Raw genomic sequence first — 12,846 nt, 5'->3', positions numbered from 1 at the left:
GTTCACCCTTCATTCTGCTCTGATTCCAGTTCCCAAATATTTTCTAAAGATTCACAAAGCTGGAGACTGGATTTTCTGGTTTGATTCCTGTTCCATTTTACCGCCTGCCAATTGGTCATATTTTCCAAAATCTCCTCTCAATCCTCCGCCTTGCATCATGTCCAGAGCTGAGGAAATTCAATTTTGTGGGGAGATTATAGAGACTGACATTGTTCTTTTTGGAGCAGCAAAGTTTCAACGGAGACTTCATGCATCTGTTCAATATTATGGGGATGGATGGTTTGATAGAGCAGGTCAGGAGAAACTGTTTCCACTGACGAAGATCAGAGACCAGAGGACTGGGTTTGAATGTAATTAAAGAAAGACAGACTTGCATTTATGTAGCACCTTCGCCAACAAGCAGGCCACTAAATGGGCGTTCCAGCAAATAACGGGTTGTTGTTATAATGTAGGAAACAGCAACGCTAAAGGGGGCACATGGATTCAAACAATGGACCTCTTGATCTACAGTCAAATGCTCTACCACTGAGCTATACGCCCTCACATACAGCACCCGCATATTTTGGCTCTTATCCCCATTGTCATTTAATCAATCCAACTTTCCAACCTATCACAAGACCATTTATTCTTTCCTTCTCTCCCCCTCTATTTTCCTTGACTTTGGACTTGTTTATGAACTATTAAATCTCTACATTCTTCCAGTTTGCATAAAAGGTCAGCGACCTGAAGCACTCACTCTGATCCCTTGCCATAGAATCTGTTTGAGTGTTTCCAACATTTTCTGTTTTCAGGTGGGATTTGCAGGTCGCAGTTGATCAGTTTTCGTTGACTGAACCTTACCTGTTTAAATAGTTAAAGGGCAGTGATTTTAAACAATAAAACACCAGAATGTCATCCTATTTGACATGAAACGAAAGAAAATGAGAATTAATTTCATAAAAGCATATTTATGCAATATGTATTTTGTGGTCAAGGCCAGCCCTATTTTCCCTTGAACTGACTATTTTTCTGTGTGATTTCTGAGGGCAGTTAAGAGTCAATATATTGCTGTGGGGTTGAAGTTCCATGCCATTCAGACTGGGTAAGGATGGCAAATTTCCTTCTGCAAAGTGGATAGAAATACTTGGAGCGAGGAACAGGCTAAATTTTCAGGTGAGTGATATTTTTTGGGTGTGACAATGTCTGAGATGGGGAGTAGGGAGTTCAAAGATGCACCATACAAGTGGGAGAATTGTACATGTGTCAGCTCTTTTCAGTGATGAATGGCTGCCATGTATTAACTTGTAAGTTTCACAGGAGCCAGCGATTAGATTGGTGTGTTTTGAAGATTCCACTATTTCTCTTCACTTCCATTTCATGTCCAAGCTAACATCAAACAGTGCTGTAACTCATATTCAGTCATGTAGAAATGGCAAAATTAACGTGGATTTCTCCATCATTATGCAGTACACAAGAACACTATTCCAAGCACGGCTCAGTTGTAGACCACTCCAATGGCACAGGCCCTATTTTCCCTCCTACTGATGCCAGTGCCCCACAAACTAGAACCCACTTCTCTCACACCAATCTTTGAGCGGATTTGTCTCTCTAATTTAGGTACTCTACCTCTACCCAGTTAATAGCCCAATGAATACATGTTTCAGTTGCTTTTTCCAAAATTAGCGGCTCCTGCATCAGATTCTCGATGCAAAACTTATTTCTGAGTTCTACCTTTGTCATTGGGACCAAGGTATGGTACCTGGCACAGGGTAGGCAACACAGACATCTGGCCTTTTGCTGTAGAGAAAATTGTCAATCCCATTCACTATACCGTCCCTACTACCAGTTCCTTTTTGCACCCCCAGTCAAATATAAACCAGCTGAGAGAACAGCACTGCCATTTGACAATTGCAGATTCTGAAACTCCTGAACTCATAGAGTCATAAAGGTTTACAGCAAGGAAACATGCCCTTCGGCCCAACTTGTCCATGCCGCCCCTTTTTTTTAAACCCCTAAGCTAGTCCCAATTACCTGCATTTGGCCCATATCCCTCTATACCCATCTTACCCATGTAACTGTCTAAATGCTTTTTAAAAGACAAAATTGTACCCACCTCTACTATTACCTCTGGCAGCTTGTTCCAGACACTCACCACCCTCTGAGTGAAAAAATTGCCCCTCTGAACACTTTTGTCTCTCTCCCCTCTCACCTTAAACCTCTGCCCTTAAGTTTTAGACTCCCCTACCCTTTGGGAAAAGATATTGACTATCTAGCTGATCTGTGCCCCTCATTATTTTATAGACCTCTATAAGTTCACCCCTCAGTCTTCTGCGCTCCAGAGAAAAAAGTCCCAGTCTATCCAGCCTCCCCTTATAACTTAAACCATCAAGTCCCAGTAGCATCTTAGTAAATCTTTTCTGCACTCTTTCTAGTTTAATAATATCCTTTCTATAATAGGGTGACCAGAACTGTACACAGTATTCCAAGTGTGGCCTTACCAATGTTCAACTTCAACAAGACATTGCAACTCCTGTATTCAATGTTCTGTTCAATGAAACCAAGCATGCTGAATGCTTTCTTCACCACTCTGTCCATCTGTGACTCCACTTTCAAGGAACTATGAACCTGTACCCCTAGATCCCTTTGTTCTGCAACTCTCCCCAGTGCCCTACCATTAACTGAGTAAGTCCTGCCCTGGTTCAATCTACCAAAATGCATTACCTCGCATTTATCTAAATTAAACTCCATCTGCCATTCATCAGCCCACTGGCCCAATTGATCAAGATCCCGTTGCAATCGGAGATAACTTTTTTCACTGTCCACTATGCCACCAATCTTGGTGTCATCTACAAACTTACTAACCATGCCTCCTATGTTCTCATCCAAATCATTAATATAAATGACAAATAACAGTGGACCCAGCACTGATCCCTGAGGCACACCACTGGTCACAGGCCTCCAGTTTGAAAAATACCCCTCTGGCTTCTGTCATCAAGCCAATTTTGTATTCATTTAGCTACCTCACCCTGGATCCTGTGAGATTTAACCTCATGCAACAACCTACCATGCGGTACCTTGTCAAAGGCCCTGCTAAAGTCCAGGTTGACAACATCAACTGCACTGCCCTCATCTACCTTCTTGGTTACCCCTTCAAAAAATCCAATCAAATTTGTGAGACACGATTTTCCACTCACAAAGCCATACTGACTGTCCCTAATCAGTCCTTGTGTCCCTAAATGCCTATAGATCCTGTCTCTCAAAATACCTTCCAACAATTTACCCACCACAGATGTGAGGCTCACTGGCCTGTAGTTCCCAGGCTTTTCCCTGCAACCCTTTTTAAACAAATGCACAACATTTGTCATCCTGCAATCTTTAGGCACCTCACCCGTGACTATCAATGATTCAAATATCTCTGCTAGGGGACCTGCAATTTCATCCCTAGCCTCCCACAATAACCTGGGATACACTTCATCAGGTCCTGGGGATTTATCTACCTTGATGCGCTTTAAGACTTCCAGCACCTCCTTCTCTGTAATATGTACACTCCTCAAGACATTATTATTTATTTCCCCAAGTTCCCTAACATCCATGCTATTCTCAACAGTAAATAATGATGAGAAATATTCATTTGGAATCTCACCCATCCCTTGTGGATCCGCACATAGATGACCTTCTTAGAGTCATAGAGGTTTACAGCATGGAAACAGGCCCTTCGGCCCAACTTGTCCATGCCGCCCTTTTTTTTAAACCCGTAAACTAATCCCAATTGCCCGCATTTGGCCCATATCCCTCTATACCCATTGTACCCATGTAACTATCTAAATGCTTTTTAAAAGACAAAATTGTATCCGCCTCTACTACTACCTCTGGCAGCTTGTTCCAGTCACTCACCACCCTTTGTGTGAAAAAATTGCCCCTCTGGACTCTTTTGTATCTCTCCCCTCTCACCTTAAACCTATGCCCTCTAGTTTTAGACTCCCCTACCTTTGGGAAAAGATATTGACTATCTACCTTGTCTATGCCCCTCATTATTTTATAGACCTCTATAAGATCACCCCTCAGCCTCCTACGCTCCAGAGAAAAAAGTCCCAGTCTATTCAGCCTCTCCTTGTAACTCAATCCATCAAGTCCCGGTAGCATCTTAGTAAATCTTTTCTGCACTCTTTCTAGTTTAATAGTATCCTTTCTATAATAGGGTGACCAGAATTGCACACAGTATTCCAAGTGTGGCCTTACCAATGTCTTGTACAACTTCAACAAGACATTCCAACTCCTATTCAATGTTCTGCCCGATGAAACCAAGCATGCCGAATGCCTTCTTCACCACTCTGTCCACCTGTGACTCCACTTCCAAGGAGCTATGAACATGTACCCCTAGATCTCTTTGTTCTGTAACTCTCCCCAACGCCCCACCATTAACTGAGTAAGTCCTGCCCTGGTTCAATCTACCAAAATGCATCACCTCGCATTTGTCTAAATTTAACTCCAAGTGCCATTCGTCAGCCCACTGGCCCAACTGATCAAGATCCTTAAGCAGCCCTACTCTCTCCCTTGTTACTCTTTTGCCCTTTATGTATTTGTAGAAGCTCTTTGGATTCTCCTTTGCCTTATCTGCCAAAACAATCTTGTGCCTCCTTTTTGTCCTCCTGATTTCTCTCTTCAACCCGGATAAGTGTGTAGTGATCCATTTTGGCAGATCCAATGGGATGGAGCAGCAGTATAAAATGAAGGGTACCATTCTTAGCAGTGTAGAGGATCAGAAGGACCTTGGGGTCCGGGTCCATAGGACTCTTAAATCGGCCTCGCAGGTGGAGGATGCGGTCAAGAAGGCGTATGGCGTACTAGCCTTCATTAATCGAGGGATTGAGTTTAGGAGTCGGGAGATAATGCTGCAGCTTTATAGGACCCTGGTTAGACCCCACTTGGAGTACTGCGCGCAGTTCTGGTCACCTCATTACAGGAAAGATGTTGAAGCCATTGAAAGGGTGCAGAGGAGATTTACAAGGATGTTGCCTGGATTGGGGGGCATGCCTTATGAGGATAGGTTGAGGGAGCTTGGTCTCTTCTCCCTGGAGAGACGAAGGATGAGAGGTGACCTGATAGAGGTTTACAAGATGTTGAGGGGTCTGGATAGGGTGGACTCTCAGAGGCTATTTCCAAGGGCTGAAATGGTTGCTACGAGAGGACACAGGTTTAAGGTGCTGGGGGGTAGGTACAGGGGGGATGTCAGGGGTAAGTTTTTCACTCAGAGGGTGGTGGGTGAGTGGAATCGGCTGACGTCGGTGGTGGTGGAGGCAAACTCGTTGGGGTCTTTTAAGAGACTTCTGGATGAGTACATGGGATTTAATGGGATTGAGGGCTATAGATAGGCCTAGAGGTGGGGATGTGATCGGCGCAACTTGTGGGCCGAAGGGCCTGTTTGTGCTGTGGCTTTCTATGTTCTATGTTCTATGTTCAATCAGTTTATCCTATGTTCTAACTCTACTCCTACACCCCCTATACTCTTCAAGCGATTCACTTGATCCCAGCTGCCTATGCATGTCATGTGCCTCCTCCTTCTTCTTCTTGACCATGTCCTTTGTGTCCCTTCATCTGCCTGACTTGCAGTCACACCTTCTTGTCCCTGACCATTGACCACATTAGAAGACTCTATCCTCAATAATGTGCCTGCCTCCTGGTACAAAACATCTGGGTACCTTTCTCTATCCCTGATGTGTTGCACTGTCTCCAGCTCAGCCTTCTGCTTGATGATTCTGAGCCAAAACTCTTCAAGCTACAGACACATACGTGTTTGCCTGGGTTACACTGGCATCCAGCAGCTCCAGCACGACACAGACTCAGATGAAGAGATATTAGCTTGGATGAGTGTTAAGGACACGTACCAATTGACTCAAGAACAGCTTCTTCCCTGCTGCCATCAGAATTTTGAATGGCCAAACTTCACATTAAGTCAATTTTTCTCCAAATCCTAACTATGACTGTAACATTACATTCTGCACTCTCTCTTTTCCTTCTCTATATATGGTATGCTTTGTCTGTATAGCACACAAGAAACAATACTTTTCACTGTATACTAATACATGTGACAATAGTAAATCAAATCAACAAAGGAATCACTTAATGGAGGACAGCAAGATAAAGAGTGGGAGATATTTAGGGAGGGAATTCCTGAGATTAGGCCCTCAGAAACTGAACTGCAATGGTGGATCAATTTGGATTGAAAATGTACAAGAGGCTCGAATTAGAGGAGCACAGATAACTCAGAGGTTTGTGGGGTTCAGAGAGGTTAAAGAGAGGGGCAAGGGCATGGATGTATTTGAATACAATGGTGATTTTTTTGGACACTTTTTCCAGGAGCCAATACGGGTCAATGAGCAGAGGGATGAGAGGGCATGGGACTCAGGCAGTAGAGTTTTGCATGTTCACGTTTACAGAGAATAGAATGTTCACTTACATTCCAGAACTGACATTCTGCTGGATCAGCACTGCCCTGTTCCCAAGACCAATACTGATCCTAGAACTACAATATACACAGTCCTCCAAGTGTGATCTAACCAGGGCTTTGTAAAGCCGTTGGAAACCTTTCCCTCTTTTCTATAACAGCCTCTGTAACAGGATGTGCAGTGGGGGAAATTAGATTGTATATATCAACTGAGAAATGAGCACATTCTTGATGAAAATAAGTTTATTTTAAACAATCAAAATGAAATTGCTTGCAGAAATAAATATTTTGCATTCCAAAAACTGCATGAATCCCAACTCTAGCTCAACCTGTCATTGAGTCGAGTCAAAGGCTCCAATATCTCTTTCAATGTTACCTTCTTAACTCAGTTTTCATAAGGGAATTTGACAATGACTTGAAATGTAAAGTTCATAGTGATGAATAAAGAAAATTATATTGGGGCAAACTAGACAGCTCTGAAAAAGCTGGCATAGAGACGATGGACTGAAGCCCCTCTTAATGAGCTGGGACATTTCACGATTCTGTTGCTGGATCAATTTCTTGACAACATTCCAAAACATCCCAGCCCAATTCTATTGCTGCAAAACAAGATCTTGAAATGCAGCATGATGGTACAGTTTATAATTCTGATCAAGTCCCTTTGGCTGTTTTCAGCAGAGAGTTTCTGTAACGTAGTGGTTATTGCATTCACCTCACACATGGTGACTGATTCGAAACATTACCAAATTCATTTAATTTTAGAGTGAGAACAAAGATAATTAATTCACGTTTATTGTTGAATATTTGTTACAGCCCGTACCTGGGACACAAGGTGCTCCAACCTGGGCCAAACCCCACAATACACCGAGCAAAGGCACAGGAAAACACTAATAGATTATATCCCATTCACTAAACCTCCGAGCAGTATTTACCCAGTACCCGAGCCATTGAAACTTTCTTTGAGAATCAATGTGAAAACTTCAGCTGATACAAATTGTGAAAATGTTTTCCTCATGAATGTTTCTTCTCGTGCGAAAGGGACTAAAATCATTTTAAATTTAGTAATGGGCTGCAGCAGATTTTTCATGTCCTTAGAAGCTTTTTAATCAAACTCTTAAAATGCAGTCCACAAAATGAGAAGAGGTAAAAGTTCATCCACATAGAGTAAATAAAGTGACGAAAGGACTGACCATCACTGGGCAGACATATTCCTCACAGTCTGCAATATTAATTCATGGATTTATTGAAGCAAAGTAAAACATTAACTTACCATCCGTCATGAATATGATACAGGCATGAATGTCTTCAGTCACAAACTCCAACTTCTACAGTTACTTGTGAATGTGCTGATGCCTCATCAGTTGGTCTGACTTAGGGAATCTTTTTCCACACTCTGAGCAGGTGAATGGCTTCTCCTCAGTGTGAATTTGCTGGTGTTTCATCAGGTTCGACGATCGAGCAAATCCCTTCCCACACTCAGCAGGTAAATGGTCTTTCCTTGGTGTGTATTTGCTGGTGTTAAAGCGGGCTAGATGAATGAGTGAATCACCTCCCACACTCTGAGAATGGTGTTTCCCCACTGTGAATTTGCTGGTGTGGTAGCAGATGTGATGCCTGAGTGAATTCTTCTTCACATAAGGAGCAGGCGAATGGTCTCTCCCCACCAATGTGCTTCCAATTAAGATGGGTAACCTTTTCACAATGGTCACATTTCCATGGTTTCTCCCCACTGTGACTGCATTCATGTTTTGACAGATCAGATGATCTTCGTCCACACACAGAACACGTGTACACTTTCTTCCCACTACAAATGGTACTTTGACCTTCCATGTTCACAATCAGGTGATATTCAGCCAACGATAGTTTGGGCAACTCTGTCAGATTGAGTTTCTTGACTGGGGACATTGATTTAAGTAAGAAGTCTCACAACACCAGGTTAAAGTCCAACAGGTTTATTTGGTAGCAAATACCATAAGCTTTCGGAGCAATGCTCCTTCGTCAGATGGAGTGGTCTCTGTTCTCAAACAGGGCACAGACACAGAAATCAAATTACAGAATACTGATTAGAATGCAAATCTCTACAGCCAGCCAGGTCTTAAATGTACAGACAATGTGGGTGGAGGGAGCATTCAACACAGGTTAAAGAGATGTGTATTGTCTCCAGACAGTACAGCTTGTGAAATTGTGCAAGTCCAGGAGGCAAGGGGTTACTGATAATGTGACATAAATCCAACATCCCGGTTTAGACCGTCCTCATGTGTGTGGAACTTGGCTATCAGTTTCTGCTCAGTGACTCTGCGCTGTCGTGTGTCGTGAAGGCCGCCTTGGAGAACGCTTACCTGAAGATCCAAGGCTGAATGCCCGTGACTGCTGAAGTGCTCCCCCACAGGAAGAGAACAGTCTTGCCTGGTGATTGTCGAGCGGTGTTCATTCATCCGTTGTCGTAGCGTCTGCATGGTTTCCCCAATGTACCATGCCTCGGGACATCCTTTCTTGCAGCGTATCAGGTAGACAACGTTGGCCGAGTTGCAAGAGTAGGTACCGTGTACCTGGTAGATGGTGTTCTGTCTGGAGACAATACACATCTCTTTAACCTGTGTTGAATGCTCCCTCCACCCACATTGTCTGTACATTTAAGACCTGGCTGGCTGTAGAGATTTGCATTCTAATCAGTATTCTGTAATTTGATTTCTGTGTCTGTGCCCTGTTTGAGAACAGAGACCACTCCATCTGACGAAGGAGCATTGCTCCGAAAGCTTATGGTATTTGCTACCAAATAAACCTGTTGGACTTTAACCTGGTGTTGTGAGACTTCTTACTGTGCTTACCCCAGTCCAACGCCGGCATCTCCACATCATGACATTGATTTAAAACAGAGAAAGGTGAATGACAGAGAACCTACAAAAACACAAAGACAGGTTGTGAAAATGAGCTGAATTTGTGGGGCCGGCACTAGGAAAATCTGACTATGAAAGCAGTTGCAAAATCCCAGCATGTTTTTCTGTGTGGAGGACAGATGATGTGGAGATGCCGGCGTTGGACTGGGGTAAACACAGTAAGAGTTTTAACAACACCAGGTTAAAGTCCAACAGGTTTATTTGGTAGCAAATGCTATTAGCTTTCGGAGCGCTGCTCCGTCGTCAGATGGAGTGGATATCTGCTCTCAAACAGGGCACAGAGACACAAAATCAAGTTGCAGAATACTGATTAGAATGCGAATCTCTACAACCAACCAGGTCTTAAAGATACAGACAATGTGAGTAGAGGGAGGATTAAGCACAGGTTAAAGAGATGTGTATTGTCTCCAGACAGGACAGCCAGTGAGATTCTGCAGGTCCAGGCAAGCTGTGGGGATTACAGATAGTGTGACATGAACCCAATATCCCGGTTGAGGCCGTCCTCATGTGTGCGGAACTTGGCTATCAGTTTCTGCTCGGCGACTCTGCGCTGTCGTGTGTCGTGAAGGCCGCGTTGGAGAACGCTTACCCGAAGATCAGAGGCTGAATGCCCGTGACCGCTGAAGTGCTCCCCCACAGGAAGAGAACAGTCTTGCCTGGTGATTGTCGAGCGATGTTCATTCATCCGTTGTCATAGAGTCTGCATGGTTTCCCCAATGTACCATGCCTCGGGACATCCTTTCCTGCAGCGTATCAGGTAGACAACGTCGGCCGAGTTGCAAGAGTAGGTACCATGTACCTGGTAGATGGTGTTCTCACGTGAGATTATGGCATCCGTGTCGATGATCTGGCACGTCTTCATAGAAATCATAGAAATCATAGAAACCCTACAGTGCAGAAGGAGGCCATTCGGCCCATCGAGTCTGCACCGACCACAATCCCACCCAGGCCCTACCCCCACATATTTTACCCACTAATCCCTCTAACCTACACATCCCAGGACACTAAGGGGCAATTTTTTAAGCTGGCCAATCAACCTAATCCTGCTGTGGCAGGATTGTGTGGTGTCGTGGTCACTGTTCTGAAGGCTGGGTAGTTTGCTGCGGACAATGGTCTGTTTGAGGTTGTGTGGTTGTTTGAAGGCAAGAAGTGGGGGTGTGGGGATGGCCTTGGTGAGATGTTCGTCTTCATCAATGACATGTTGAAGGCTCCAGAGGGGTGCCATAGCTTCTCCGCTCCGGGGAAGTACTGGACGACGAAGGGTACTCTGTCCACCGTGTCCCGTACAAACAAAAAGAACAGTACAGCACAGGAACAGGCCCTTCGGCCCTCCAAGCCCGCGCCGCTCCCTGGTCCAAACTAGACCATTCTTTTGTATCCCTCCATTCCCACTCCGTTCATGTGGCTATCTAGATAAGTCTTAAACGTTCCCAGTGTGTCCGCCTCCACCACCTTGTCCAGCAGCACATTCCATGCCCCCACCACCCTCTGTGTAAAATACGTCCTTCAGATATCCGTGTTAAACCTCCCCCCCCCCTCACCTTGAACCTATGACCCCTCGTGAACGTCACCACCGACCTGGGAAAAAGTTTCCCACCGTTCACCCTATCTATGCCTTTCATAATTTTATACACCTCTATTAGGTCATCCCTCATCCTCCGTCTTTCCAGTGAGAACAACTCCAGTTTACCCAATCTTTCCTCATAACTAAGCCCTTTCATACCAGGCAACATCCTGGTAAACCTCCTCTGCACTCTCTCTAAAGCCTCCACGTCCTTCTGGTAGTGTGGTGACCAGAACTGGGCGCAGTATTCTAAATGCGGCCAAATCAATGTTCTATACAACTGCAAAATTAGACCCCAACCTTTATACTCTATGCCCCGTCCTATAAAGGCAAGCATGCCATATGCCGTGTTTGTCTTCTGAGGAGGTCGGTGCGGTTTTTCACTGTGGCGCGTCGGAACTGTCGATCGATGAGTCGAGCGCCATATCCTGTTCTTATGAGGGCATCTTTCAGCGTCTGGAGGTGTCTGTTGCGATCCTCCTCATCCGAGCAGATCCTGTGTATACGGAGGCCTTGTCCATAAGGGATGGCTTCTTTAACGTGTTTAGGGTGGAAGCTGGAGAAGTGGAGCATCGTGAGGTTATCCGTGGGCTTGCGGTACAGTGAGGTGCTGAGGTGACCGTCCTTAATGGAGATGCGTGTGTCCAAGAATGCAACCGATTCCGGAGAGTAGTCCATGGTGAGTCCGATGGTGGGATGGAACTTGTTGATGTCATCATATAGTTGTTTCAGTGATTGTTCGCCATGAGTCCAAAGGAAGGAAATGTCAACGATGTATCTAGTGTATAGCATCGGTTGAAGGTCCTGTGCGGTGAAGAAGTCTTGTTCGAACCTGTGCATGAAGATGTTGGCATATTGAGGTGCGAATTTGGTCCCCATGGCTGTTCCGTGTGTCTGGATGAAGAACTGGTTGTTGAAGGTGAAGACATTGTGGTCCAGGATGAAGTGGATGAGTTGTAAAATTGGAAACTGGCAGTTGTTGGCATTGAGTACTGAGGCCGTTGCAGCAATGCCATCATCGTGGGGGATGCTGGTGTAGAGTGCTGAGACATCCATTGTGACGAGGAGTGCTCCTGGTTCAACTGCTCCATGTGTCTTGAGTTTCTGTAGGAAGTCCATAGTGTCGCGACAAAAGCTGGGGGTTCTTTGTACAATGGGTTTCAGGATGCCCTCGACATAGCCGGAGAGGTTCTCGCACAGGGTCCTATTTCCCGATACGATGGGACGGCCGGGTGTGTTTGCCTTGTGTATCTTCGGGAGGCAGTAGAGATCTCCAACGTGGGTAGTACGTGGGATGAGAGCACGGGGGGTATTCTGAAGGTCCGGATCAAAGGTCTTGATCAGAGTGACTGGAGGAAAGATTGCAGAGCAGGAGGGTCAAAGTATTTCTACAACTCAAACAGAAGTTTGACAGTATCTCCCAAACCCTCAACTTCCACCACCAGGAAGGACCAGTGTAGCAGGTGTATGTGAAAAATCATAACTTCCAAGTTTCCCTTCAAGTCACATACCACTTGTCTGACATCCAGTACTGGGTGAACAGAAATATTCTCCATTTCTATGAGAAGACTGAAGTCACTGTATTCAGTCCCCGCTACAAACTTCACTCCCTAATCATCAAATCATTCATCGCCCTTGCAGCTTTGAGGCTGAAATAGACTGTTCACAATCTTAGTGTCATGTTTCACCTCAAACTGAGCTCCTGACAACAGATCACTAAGACCCAGCTTATCTGCTGTTGTAACTCATCCACACCTTTGATCCCTTGAAACTGGACTATTCACAGCCAGCCACATAAATATGCGGTCATTCAAAACTCTGCTTCCTGTGTCCTTACTCGCACTCAATCTCATTTAAACAACACCCCTGTGCTCACTGAGCTCCACAGGCTCCTGGTTAAGCAGCACATTAATGTTAACATTTTCGTCCTTGTTTTCAAATCCATCAGTAACCTCTCTCCT

At 44.8% G+C, this 12,846-nt stretch overlaps 1 non-coding gene across 1 annotated transcript; it reads right to left on the bottom strand.

Moving 5' to 3' along the window:
- Window positions 1-468: 468 nt before the first annotated feature.
- trnay-gua (transfer RNA tyrosine (anticodon GUA)) lies at window positions 469-540 on the bottom strand. Its single transcript has one exon. It is a non-coding gene; the product is annotated as a tRNA-Tyr (tRNA).
- Between the last annotated feature and the right edge of the window lie 12,306 nt (window positions 541-12,846).

Source organism: Mustelus asterias, chromosome 12 (genome assembly GCF_964213995.1).
Source record: "Mustelus asterias chromosome 12, sMusAst1.hap1.1, whole genome shotgun sequence".
NCBI classification, from domain to species: domain Eukaryota; kingdom Metazoa; phylum Chordata; class Chondrichthyes; order Carcharhiniformes; family Triakidae; genus Mustelus; species Mustelus asterias.
The sequence above is the reverse complement of the archived record's forward strand: the minus strand, read 5'-3'. Positions and strand labels throughout refer to the sequence as shown.